This window comes from Setaria viridis, chromosome 8, assembly GCF_005286985.2.
Source record: "Setaria viridis chromosome 8, Setaria_viridis_v4.0, whole genome shotgun sequence".
In the NCBI taxonomy this organism is placed as follows: Eukaryota; Viridiplantae; Streptophyta; class Magnoliopsida; order Poales; family Poaceae; genus Setaria; species Setaria viridis.
Window position 1 is genome coordinate 10,333,483 of NC_048270.2, and position 13,936 is coordinate 10,347,418.

Here is a 13,936-nt window from a genome sequence, read left to right on the forward strand (position 1 = left end):
TATAATTCCACAGATCGAAATGCAGGGGGGATTCCAAGATATGCCTCGCACAGGTGGATAAACACAGTAATGTCAAGAATGGAGTTGGGATTCAGGTGTACCAACTCGATCCAGTAGTAGTACAGAAGACCCCGGAAGAAGCCTCCGCATGGGATCCTGAACCCGCGCTCGAAGAACGGCGCAAAAACCACCATCTCCATCTTGTCCTCCGATGGGAACTCCTGGTCGGCGGTTGGTTTCCAGTCCAGCAGCGCCTGCGATCTCAAGAGGCCCTGGTCGATGAGCGTCTTGATGCACTCCTGGGTCATCACTGACTTCCTCCACACCGTTGTCAGATCTGGGGTGTTCGCTTGCGCCATTTCTTCAATCTTTAAGCCGGTGGATTTAGATCTGATGGTGGCTAGGGTTTTGATGCGCATGCAGCGGCATGGCAGCTCAGGTGGTGGTGGCATGACAGCTTGGGCGGAGGAAGAATATACGTGAGAAGAATGGGGATTGCGGTGGCACGGCCAAAGGTTCACGAGCGCGGTGGCAAAGTGCTAAGTGGTCTGTGGCGGCGGTGCTGGGAGTGTTCAAAGACAGGAGTGGAAAACGGCTCTGTGACCCCTCATGCTTTTGAGGGGGATGACGGCGTAACCTATAGACAGAAATTGCGGGCCTCCCGTTATTGTGGCGCAACATGTCGGGCAAAATTTACGGCATTTTCTGTTAGCGTAGCAGGCGTGCGACAAAATCTGCGGGTTTTCTATTGCAATTTTAATGGCATGCCTCCGTGGCTCCACCAGTCCTCGTCCTTGGGGGCTGAGTGCCTAATTCTAGATGGCATGCCTCTGTGGCCCCGCCAGTCCTCGTCCTCGGGAGCTGGGCACCTAATTCTAGTTGGCATGCCTCCATGGCTCCACCAGTCCTCGTCCTCGGGGGATGGGCACCTAGTTCTAGTCGACGTGCCTCTGCGGCTTCGCCACTCCTCATCCTTGGGGGTTGGGACCTAATTCTAGTCAGCATGCCTCCGTGGCTCCGCCGATCCTCGTCCTCGGGGGCTGGGTGCCTAATTCTCCATGGCTCCACCAGTCCTCGTCCTCGGGGACTGGGTGCCTAATTCTAGTCGGCGTGCCTCCGTGGCCCCACCAGTCCTCGTCCTCAGGGGCTGGGCATCTAATTCTAGTCGGCATGCCTCCGTGGCTCCACTAGTCCTTGTCCTTGGGGGTTGAGCGCCTAATTCTAATTGGCGTGCCTCCGTGGCCCCTCCATCCTCATCCTCACGGGCTGAACGCCTAATTCTAGTTTGCGTGCCTCCGTGGCCCCTCCAATCCTCGTCCTCGGGGTTGGGTGCCTAATTCTGCCTCCACGGCTCTGCCAGTCCTCATCCTTGGAGGCTGGGTGCCTAATTGTAGTCGGCGTGCCTCCATGGCCCCACTAGCCCTCGTCCTCGTGGGTTGGGCACCTAATTCTGGTCGGCATGCCTCCATGGCTCCACCAGTCCTCGTCCTTCGGGACGGGGCACCTAATCCTGGTTGGTGTGCCTCCGCGGATCCTCTACTCATCGACCTCGGGGACTAGATGGCCAGTTTCAAGTAAGTATGCTTCTGTGGCCCCATAAATCCCCAAAACTGGATGCAGGGACATATTTTTCATAGCTACAATTCTATTCCCTGGAAAGATTACTGACAATACATATTACAAATGACTGTGAACAGCTCTGAGATAGTTGAAAAATAGGATAAGAAGCTACAATGCAGAAAAAGAAAAAGCACAAAACAAGAAAGCTGTGCAAAACACTTCCTCTAGTGGTGTCCTGGACAAAGTGGCATGGTTCACGATACAGCCTCCTCACGAGGATTCTTCTAGCATTGTTACCTCCCGACTTCATCAAAGAGACTGTGAAGGGAAGGAGCATCCGGATTTTCTTCACAAGAATTCTTTTGGCATCAGGCTTCTGGGTGGGTGCTACTCCTATTAAACACTATAATTTTCAAACCTACAAACGCTATTATTTGGGCCATGGCTCTTCGTGCTCAACAATTGGCCTATTTATAGCCTGGTTGTTGGCTTACATCCAAACTGCTACAGTGGGCTCATGAGGGTTCACGACAAGGCTATCCCATACTGATATGGTTCTACAGTGTTCACATGATGCTTGGCCTAATCCACAAGTATTGTCAGGAATCTTGAAGTTGCACAGGTGGAGTAGTACTCCCGTAAACAGACATTTTTGTCGCTTATCTATCATTACACCAATCCTTATCTCTAGAGATTTGGGCATGCACTTTTGGTCAGCACACCTCCGTGGCTACGCCTATCCTTGTGCTCGAGCACTAGGATTTGCTTCAGTTGACAACTTTTTCTTCTTTGACCATTGGACCAATTATACTAATCATTTCAATGCTCGGGGCTACTCCTACAGAGTGCATCTTCTGACGCCATCCGTAACCTTCGCTTCAACCTGCTGGATGCCTGCACCCATCAGCTTGGCACTTGTCTTTGCTCTGCGTGTTGGCTGTGCGTTCACTTAGATTTTCTTATTTTTTTAGCACTGCGCAGCCTCTCTGTCACCATGACGCCATCGTAGCTTCAGCCGACTTCATTCAAGCTTTGTTGTGGTGACCTCAAGTTCCTATTCTCCTACACGTCACTCTAGGGCTTGAGGGATATGGGTACCCCATGGGTCCCCACTGACCAGGATATTTGCCGGACCTGACAAGTGGGCCCGCCCGACCAGGACGTGCTTGCCGAGGACATGTAGTTATTTGGAGTACACGTCAAGACAGCTCGAATCTACCCAGATATCATGGAACACGTATTGTAGTCCAACTTAGATTACTTTCCATGTAACTTCCGAGTAGATTAGATTCAAACCAACTTGTGACTCTTGGCCATCAGCCCATATAAGGTGGCCAACGGCACCCCCCGAGGGTATCCCAACAAATCACATCATCACAATCAGAAATACAAACCACGTAATCAGGATGTAGGGTATTACTCTCCGGAGGCTCAAACCTATCTAAAACCCTCATGTCCCTTCGTGTTCTCACGATCACCTTCGAGTTGTTGGTCTCACAATCGCCCTCACCCACAAATCAACCACCTGGGAAACCCCCTAGTGGACTGCCAAGCTTATAAATCTGACACAATCAATCGGGGTTTTGCTGGGGTCACCAGCAACGATTACAAGGGGTATTCAAACCTAGCACAAAATAAATAGATTCCAACACACAGGCAGATGCATGAGCTAGCTCTACTCTTCTATCAGTCTCAGAAATGACAGTGCCCTGGCTCTAAGAGAATTCTACACAGGATCACAAAATGAAACCCACGACCATCACCACCTCTTCGCCAGAACCTCAGGTCATCAGCTGACTGGCATGAGCGAGATCCTCCATGATCGCCTCCAGACTTTGCAGTTCCTTTTGTTTTAGCAATGGCTCCCAGTGCTTCATCAGGGACAGCATCTTGTGAATCACCACCATTGGCGCCGCCACAATCTTGTCATTGAAAACAAAATCATTCCTCATCTTCCATAACGACCACATCGCCATTGTACAAAGAAAGAGCATAGTCAACTTTTGTTTGTTTTTTGTTTTTTGCATTACTATCTCTACACAGCTTAGGCAGCATGTCAGGGCTCTCTGCCAACCAAGCGTCTCTTTGATGAAAGCCCATAGGAAACTTGCAACTGGGCACTAAAAGAGAATGTGATCTGTAGTCTATATCTCTTCGCATAGTTTGCAGTTTATTGGACCCATCCACTTCCTTTTCTTCAGCTAAACAGCAGACTAGATTCTGTCCCTGAACACCATCCACATGAAAATTTGTATCTTTAGGGGCACTTTGCATTTCCATATCTCTATCATCCAACTATCTCTCACGCCTCCAAAAGTTAGTTCTCTGTATAACAACCTGGTTGTGTATTTTCCTGATTTCTCCAGGGCCCATCTCATCTCATCTCCTCCCTCACTCAGAGCTATACGTGACACCATCTCTAAAAGCCTATACCATTCCTGCATCTCTGACTCATTGAACGACCTCTTGAATTCAATTTGGCACGAGCCTCTTTTGAACACCTCTTCAACTGAGATCTGCGAATCTCTACAGTACTCATATATTTGATGGAACCCAGTTTTCAGCGCGCACCCAACACACCACATGTCCTCCTAGAATCTTGTTTGCCAGCCACTCTTAATTGATATGGTTCTACCCCATTGAAACTATTTTCTCATTTCTAGTAAGCCTTTCCAGAATTGGGACCCCTAGAGTCTCTTGATTTGATATATGCTTTTCTCACCAAGGTGTTTCCTCTTCAGAAGCTTAATGCATTTGTTGTCATCTTCATCTCTTCCAATCTTGTCAATCCATTTCGAAAGCAGACATTTGTTCATAGCTCTAACATCTAAGAATCCTAATCCTCCAAAGTCTTTTGGTCTAGCAAGTGTCTCCTATTTCACCATGTGATACTTCCTCTTTTTGTTAGTCCCCTACGAGTAGAATCTTGCTCTAACCAGGTCTAGTGCCTGCTAATTCCCCTCATACAGTTGGTACAACCCCATTGTGTACATTGGAGTACTAGATAGGCATGTAGTCAGCAAGGTAGCTTTCCCTCCAGAGGACATGGTGTCACATTTCCACGTACCGAGCCTCCTACTCACCTTATCTGATGTATAGCTCAATTGTGCTTTCGTTATCTTACAGCTACTCATAGGCAAGCCTAGCTAGGTTATAGGTAGTTTTCCAATTTTACAGCCAAATATCTCTACAATGACTTTTTGTTCACACCTACTCCCATCACATGCACCTCGCTATTGTCGTAGTTGATTTTCATACCAGACATGGCTTCATAGCAATACAGAATGACATTCATGTTTATAAGATTTTACTCGCTGTTCTTCAGGAAGATTATTGTATCATCTGCGTATCGGAGATGCGTGAGCCCACCTTCTGCTAGATGTGGAACCAGGCCAAAAATGTCACTCTTCTTACTAGCCAAGCTTAGCATAGCAGAGAAAGCATCTCCCACCAGGTTGAACAGTAGTGGGGAGAGAGGGTCACCCTGTCTCAATCCTCTAAAGCGTTTAAAGTAATCACTTCTCTCACCATTAATGTCAACACAGACTCTACCCCCCTTCACTGCTTACATCATCCAGCTTATCCATACACTTGAGAAACCTTTCTTGTTTAATACCTCTTCCAAAAACTCCCAACTAACTCTATCATAAGCTTTTTCAAAGTCTAGTTTCAAGATAACTCCTCCTTTCTTCACTCTAAGCTCATGCAGCACCTCTTGTAGAATGACAACTCCATCCAAAATGTTTTTTCCAGGTATGAATGCAGTTTGATTTTTGCCAATTATCCTCCCAACTATTTCAGTTAGTCTCAGAGTCAGTACCTTAGTAATTATCTTGTATATCGCATTGAGCAGACAGATAGGTCTGAATTGCTTGATGTTGTTAGGAAGTTTCAGCTTTGGGATTAGAATTATCACACCATAGTTTAGCCTCCTCAGGTCGAGACCCCCTTTGTGAAAACTCTTTAACATTTCCATGACGTCCATTCTGATTTTCAGCCAAAATTCCTTGAAAAATTCACTGGAGAGCCCATATGGCCCTGGTGTTGTATTATTCCTTATTTCTTTAACCGCGGCATCTAGCTCTTCCAAGGTGAACAGCCTCGTTAGTCTCTCATTCTCTTCAGGTGTGACTTTATCATACTCCGACCACAGTCCTTCCTCCAAATGGATCCCCATTGTGTCTTCTCTGCCAAATAGCTCCTTGTAGTAACTAGTAATGTGACTTTTTAATTCTTCGTTGTCATTGATCACCCTATCCCCCTCTTCTAGTTGTTGTATGGTTTTTTCCTCTTCCTACCATTGGCGCACTTGTGGAAGTATGCTGTATTGGAGTCCCCTTTCAGAATCCATTCCCCTCCCCCTCCCCACCTCTACCAGTATACCTCTTCTATTGTATAGATGACCTAAGGCTCTTGTTCAAGGTTATATCTATGGGCCCATTCATCACCACTAAGGTCTCTCGTATCCGCCGTATCATCAATCTCCTTAATTTCTAACAGCAGAGTTTGTTTGTGTCTTCTCATCTCACTTTCAAAATTGGCACCCCATCCCTTCATAGCTCTTCTTAGTTTCCCCGACACCACATGCCAGTGGTCAAGGCAATTTGGTTTGTGTCTCTCTGGCCATTTATCCAACACCCAATTTCTGAAACCCACATATGTTAACCATCATGGATCAAACCTGAAGTATTTGGTTATCTTCCTCTCTCTCTCTCTCTCTCTCTCTCTCTCTCTCTCTCTCTCTCCCTTCTCTCTCTCTCTCTCCCTCCTGTATCCACAATCAACGGATTATGATCTGACCCAATTCTAACATTAGCCTGCACTCTGACCAGTGGATATTTGTCCTCCCAAGGGTTGTTGACAAACACTCTATCTAGCACACTTTGGATTGGGGATAGCTGTTTATTAGTCAAAGTGTATCTGCTCCCCACTCTATGGAGCTCCATCAGCTCTGCCTCTTCAATCATTTCCACATCCATGAACTTCGTGTCGACATTCCCTGATGATTTGTCCTCTACTCTTCTTATCAAGTTGAAGTCACCTCCCAAGATAAACGGCAATTGGGTTGTCTTGACCTTGGTTAAGATCTCCTGAAGAAATTCTATCTTCTTTTCATCCTGCACAGCCTGTATGTATTGATCAATTCCCATTTGAAGTTGTCTTGTTTGTTTGTAGCAGCTATGCTCTGGTAAAACTCTCCGCTTTCCTCACTACATAACTCTACCATATCTTCCGAGGCTTCCAGCAGAAGGACTCCCTATCGTCCTCTTGGTGAGCACCAAGTCTAGTGGTGATCAATACCTCTACCAAGTCTGTCCAGGTCTCTCTTTGTGAAGGAATCCTTTATTTTTTCCTGCAGACAAATGAAGTGTATATTTTGTTTCTGACATAACTCTACCAGTTGTCTTCTTCTGCCCGCACTCCCAATCCCTCTAATGTTCCAGAATAGTATCTTCATCTATTATTCCTCTCATTTGCCTCCTCCCCTCTCTATAGAGGAGGAGTCTTCTCTTGCGCTCTGTCTTTTGTCAAAGTTTCCACGCGCATTCCACCCTCAATGATCTCAGGCAACTCAAGCACCTGAGCATCACTGGTCATGCCATTATGCACATCCTCTTTACTTCTTTCCTGATCCCTCTTCTTTTCTTTAGCTTTCCATTGGGCTAACTGAGCTAAGTCCTTGGCTTTTATCAAAGAGACATTGGTTGCTATAGTTTGGTCATCAGTACCCAATCTAATACCACAGTTAGCAGCTATATTTTTCATGGAGTCAATATTTATGTTTTCTAAAATAAGAGGTGAATCAGATATGTACCAGTGTGCTTGGGGACATGTTTTGCCACCTTTTTGGTTGCCACCTCCGCCGCACTAGCCCCTGTTCCATGTGTTCTTTGACTTACCATCTCTCTCTCAATTTCCTATCCCCAGCTCTTTTCTACTATCTCTTCATCTATCCCTAGGGTGTTGTTGTTATGTTCCTTGCCGGCGATCTTGTCGACCTCTATCCTGGCATGCCCCTGACAACTCCCCTCATAGCCTATTCATCATCACATTCCTTCTCTCTATCATATGTTGAGATGGTGTGCCCCCACCCATCCTTCTCCGCCTATGTACTCTCCATCCCACCGATGCCCTTCTTTTGATCTTCTACCATCTCTTGCTGGTCCATCTTTTCGTTTGTCCGATCTCCTCTCTTCGTCGACCCTCCCTGGTCCTTGCCTCCATCAGGCTTTGGCAGAGTCAGTCCACCTTGGGGTGGCAGAGCACCAAATTTGAGCCAATCATAATTATCCATAATGTTGTAGCTATCTTGTGATTCTGGATTTTCTTCATCCGTGACATCTCCCTCATCATCCTGCTTGTCATATGTTGAGGGCTTCGTGGGTCCTCTATCATCAACAAACCACTCTATCATATGCCCCTGCTTGTTGATGTACACCTCTGATGTACCGTTGATAGCTTTCAGATTCTTGCAGGCCACCTTGATCCAGACATCCCTCCAGTTTAATGATTCCAGGTGGACTTCCTCGGGATCCCCTACCAGATATGCCAATTCCATGACATGTTGTTCCTTCTTCGCAATTTTTGGAATCCCTCATGCTCTAACCCACACAGTATGTAGACCATCAAAAGAATCAAAATCCCTATCAGTTTCCTGCACTGAACCTTGGATATTAGAGCATGTGAATTTAATCCTCCCCATTCTCCTGAGAAAATTCAACACCTCCACAGATGGCACAGCTATCAAGAACTCATTGGACGACAGCCTACATACTTTCCAATCCACTTCAGAACCCACCAAATAGTTTAACCCTTCAGTAATTCTGAATCTTGTACCTCTACCTTCATGAACAGTCACAATAGCTCGAATTGGTTTGTCTACCTGTACAACTTCCACCCCTTTCTCCACTGGAATGTTCATACTGTAGAAAAGTTATCCAGGCATCCCATAACCACACAACCTAAGGCCTTTGTTTACTTTTGCGTTGGGGCATTTTGATGAAATATATCCAGATTGTTTGCAGCCATAGCAGAAAGAGGGGTTTGTGCATTGGGATTTATCGTGTCCGACTTGGTTGCAGTTTAAGCATAGCATACTTGAAACTGGATTGTCAGTCCCCACCTCTTTTCCCAAGCATTTGAATTCCTTCCTCCTCTCCTGATCCCATCTTGATGCTAGTATTGTTTGATGAGAAGTTGATCGACGTCTGTCTTCTTGATCTCTATTAAGTTTATGGCGTAGATCTTCTTCTATCATATGATGAACCTCTCTTCCATCTCTGCCCTCTCCATGTCGCTTGAGCCCTACAAACCCTCTCCCATCTTGTTCTGGCTCTGACCACCACTGCTCCCTGGCTGGATGACTAAACTGCTCCCTCCCCGGTCCGCTTCCAACAAATCCTCCCCTGCTATCTTGGATATCCCTATTATCTCCCCCACCACAATGCACATCCCTATTCTCTCTACTATCTCTACTATCTTTGATATCTCTACCATCTCGCGTACCTTCCCTTTGATCCCTACCACCCCAGCTCCCTTGGAATCTCCTTTCCATCTCTTTCTTCTTCACCACTTCCGTGAAAGATCTAGAATTCGTGGACGCCGGCTTGATCTTGCACAAGATTTTTGTGCTCCCCCGAATCGCCTCATCTCACTTATTTTGGTTGGGTATTGTTAGGTACTTTAGCAATAGCGAATAAATCCAAAAGTGCACGGATACCGTTGTAGCTTTCACCTCAAAGTATTCCAAGGGTATTGAGGGATAAGGATACCCACAAGTCACCACTGACCAGGATACTGGTTAGCCCTAACAAGTGGGCCCGCCCGACCATGTCGTGCGGGCTAAGGCATGAAGACGTGTGGAGCACAAGCTAGGAGGCTGGGTGAATCAATCCAGCCCGGATATCATGGGATACTTGTTGTAAACCGACTCAAATTGCTTTCCATGTAACAACCAACTAGGATTATATCTTATTTGATTGTAATCCTTGGTCATCAGCCTATATAAGGTGGCCAGGGGTGCCCCCAAGGGTAACTCATCCTACCTCACATTAACTCTGCGCACCTGCAATCAGCTATACAATCCACCAGGACACAGGATATAGGGTATTACTCTCCAGAGGCCTGAACCTATCTAAACCGTGCGCCCCTGTGTTACCATTCGAGTTTTTGGTCTTACGATCTCCTCCACCTACAAATCTACCACCTAGGTAACCCTCTAGTGGACTGTCGGTCACTAAATCAGACAGGTATCAAATACAAGGGAACATGTGTGCACTAACTCTGTACTAGTCGGTCCAAGGACACACGATGATATGTGGTGAGGGTAGAGAGGATTGCTAAGGTAGCACTTGAGGTAAGTTAAAAGTCGATCTCTCGATTAAGGACACTTGCTTCAGCACCGGCTTACCCTTGGTCTGCTAGGTGACTGCGGCTAACATCTCTACACTATATCCAAACGTGGGCGATTAAAAAGGATGGATAGGGTTGTCACCACCTGCCGCCTACCCCTAGGAATCTGTGGGATATAAGGCAAATGAAGGATAACCTCTAGCCTACACACCACGTCTACGCTATTGATTACTACTGCAGTCTAACTACGTTTGAGCCCCCCTAAGAAAACTACAGCACTCTGTATAAATACAGAGCAATGAACCTGCAAGTAAAGAGACCTGATCTCACTTAGATATAAGTACTACTAGTCTATATTATAGTAAGGTCTAAACAGATACATGAGAGCATATAAGTCTATACTATAATAGCAAGGGTATAAGACTACTCATGCAGACAAGAACCAATTATAACACTATAAGAAGGAATCATGAATACTAACTCACATTACTTCAAAGGAAGCCAGCATCCATAGAGGTACAGCTGGGAGGAGAGTGCCGACACCCCAGCACTCCTCCTGAACACCCGTCACTCTCTCCCTACTCTAAGCACCAGCTAGGTAGCGCTCCATCCTTTGCAATGGAGCTCTATTCTCTTGTGTGGTGGTGTGTCTCCAAGTGAGACCCGCCTCTACTATTTATAGAGTGGAGGTGCCTTGGAAGAGTGGTGATGCTCCAAGCATCTTAAGGGAATATTCTCCTCCAACTTCTCTCCTTGTGCCACCTAGCACTGTCTGAGGCGGTAACTTCACACTGAAGCGGTCATAACCACCTTTGGAATGTCACGAGGAGCCGACACGTGGAAGATGGGCTCCAGGGGCCACCAGAGTGGTTCGGCCGAACTGGGGGTTTGGCCAACCCCTGGTTGGCTCCCCTAAAGCCGTCTTTCATCCGGAACACTGCCAAGTGGATCCCCAAGTGGGTACAAGGTGATTGCTGGTAAGTTTAGGCAGTTTAACCCCTGATGTGGGCCCTCCAACTCATGTGCTTGCTCCTGATTGATTGAGAGTGTGTTTCCTTGATTCTTGGGTGTGTTTCCTCCTCCTTTCTAAGGATAAATCACCTGCATACAAATATTCACCAACACTTGTGGAAATGGTTAGTAATAAACCCCTACCACTAGGTTGATGATCATCTTTTCGGTATTTAGGCAGCGGTTATGGCCTGGAATTGGCACTTAAGAGCAGTCAACAACACCCTTACACTTAGAGTTTTCTCGTCCTCGAGTGAAGGGCAAAGTCTAAGGTGGAACATATCTTCTTATGGTAAGGAGCAAACATATAAGATATTCCAAGCCATACCTGTACTTGTGAACTTTTTGAAGTGTCTATCATGTTACCTTGGGCGGTTGATGGCTGGAACGGTCTTGATTCAAATCCCCTCCACTCTTTCTATCTTAGTAACTTGGGTTTTTCACAGTGTTTTTCACAAGAAAACCTTACCTAGCTCCTCAGATGATTCTCTCAGATCGCTTAATGTGTATAATCCTAACCAAGACATTCACTTGACTTTCTTCACCCTACTTCTAATAAGGCTTATGTGGAGCTCAAGATAGGGATAAATACAAGGCATACTTGCATCACATATGATGCAAAGCCAAAGACCAGATCCAAGTAGAATACAAGTCATACAATTTGATCAAGATGTGCAAGTGTGTGGATGGAATATGATGGAATGGTACATAGACTCCTTTTGTATGATTTCATCTCTCTCCTATTTCTCTTTCTTTTGGACATGGGCTATCTTTTTCTCTTTTTCTCTTCTCTCTTTTTTTCTTTTTCTCTTTTTTAATCATGCTTTGAGCATGGCTTTATTTCTTTTTGCATAGCCCATGTCTCTTTTGGAAGGATACATTTAGAGAGAGAGGACACACCATATGTGGAGCTTTATTTGGTGGATAAATGGATGGGATGTTACTAGCTTCCAATGTAGAAGTCTAGTATGTGGAAGTGGAGTGTACATGATATTGATCAAGAAAGTAGGAAAAATATTCCACAAGGGTCACAACAATTTGGCAAAGCTCATCATGATAGCAAGCAGCATATGTGTATAGGTTCTTTCATTAAGATCAACATATGACTTTGGTAGGATGGAGGCATATCATTGAGGAGCTAGCTAGGTCATTGTTTTCATGATAAATTTCCCAAGTACTTTAGGCAGAACAGCGCAAGGTTCATTTTATCATGTCATATCTCAAACATCAACAACCTAGGTCGCATGCTTTCCTAAAGATATAGGTTCACAAGCAAACAGGTGCAAGCAAGGAATATAGAACATGTGTATGCTAACCATAAGGAGCAAGTTTTCAGCCAAGGTTTATTTTAATTCTGAGTTTAATTTTTAGTGATCAGAGATGAGATTCATTTAAACTCATGAACCAGGAAGTAGAGAGGTAGAGTACACATACCATCGCTCTTGAAGAAGATGGGCATCGAGGCGGACCAGTGGTTGTTCAGCTAAACCACGGAGTTGGCTGACTCATTCTGTTGCCCTCGCCCTGTCCCTTGTTATGTTGGCCCAGTCAATGTTGTGCGACACCTTTGCGGGAGATCTCGATTGTGTGTGTATTGATGAGCTTGAGAGATCGCCCCCATACTTGTGCTTGTACCTAGTGTTGTATTCAAACAAAATCGTGGAAACAAAAAGGAGGACTCTACTAATTTGAGAACCAGGGAGCCTTACTTTATTCGAACTCAAATATTTCTGGGAATTTTTTATTTTTTTATTTTGTGTTCACCATGAGACCTAACACAAACAAGGCTGAATTAAGATTGCATTAACATAAGCAAAAGAGGATCTACTTATGGTGAACCCTTGAAGGGTGATATGTACTTCCTTTGTATGTTGTGCAACATGAATCTGATGCCTTGGTTTATGTTCCCATTTGGATTTGATGATTTTCCTGCAGGGGTTAGTCCACATATACAACCAAGATCTATGAAAGCATCAACTCTAAGGTTCATCAATCAAACTTGACACCATGTCTAGTTTGATTGAAGAAGACATTTTAACCTAAGCACCATGCTTAATTTAAAAGGTCTATGAATGTACTTCTAGAAACATACATTCAAACTAGAGCATATGAGCATAGATAAAGGAAGCATGAAATGAAAGCATGATCAAGCTATTTTCAAGAGGAGAGATAAACATGAGTATAAGATTGGTGAACTTCGAGCTACCTCTGGGAAGGGTTTTGTTTAAAGTCAAAAGCAGGACATACCTGAAGGTACTTACCATGGGTTTGGATGATGAAGTGTTTTGAATCGCCGCCATGGTAACTCCTCTTTTTTTCTTTTTATTGTTTTTTAGTGGAGCAAGATGCAAGAACCAACACCATCTCCAAACCAAGATAAGATTTGGCATGAAAGGAACTTACTCGGGATACTCGCATACCTCCCCCACACTTGGAGTTTGCATTGCTGGGCAACGCAACTCAAGTGTGTGGAGTTCAAGCTTCCTTTCATAATCGTTCCCTCACCAAACTTACCAAGGTGTTGTAGTCGGTGTAGCTCCCATGTTCTTAGACTTCACCTGTCCATCGTTCTTTTTAATCTCCACCTGAAATGGTTAGCGACCAAAAAATACCCAAAGGAGAGTTTATCCTAAATACGTGTTCTTGCTTTTATTCAGAAGAGAAAATAAATGATAATCCAGGCTATCTCCTGGCAGTGCTTTGTTTATGTTCACAAGCTCAACCATGGGAATATCCTCTTGCAGCTATCATTGGTGATGTGTTCCCCTCTCACCACCAATTTTTGATGTGTCATTGAAGCTTTAGCTGCAAGGTTAGCGCCACAGAGCCTCCATGAAATTTGCAATGTTTATGATAAGCATATGCATCTACAACCAGCCTTCTAAACTTTTTGCAAGAGAGGACCTTAAGGTGGTTGTAATCCTTGTGCATGCTCAAGGCACAAAGCGTGGGTAACTCTGGAGAGGCATTAAATGAGCATGGTTCTAGTGGCATTTCAAGAATGGAGCTCCCA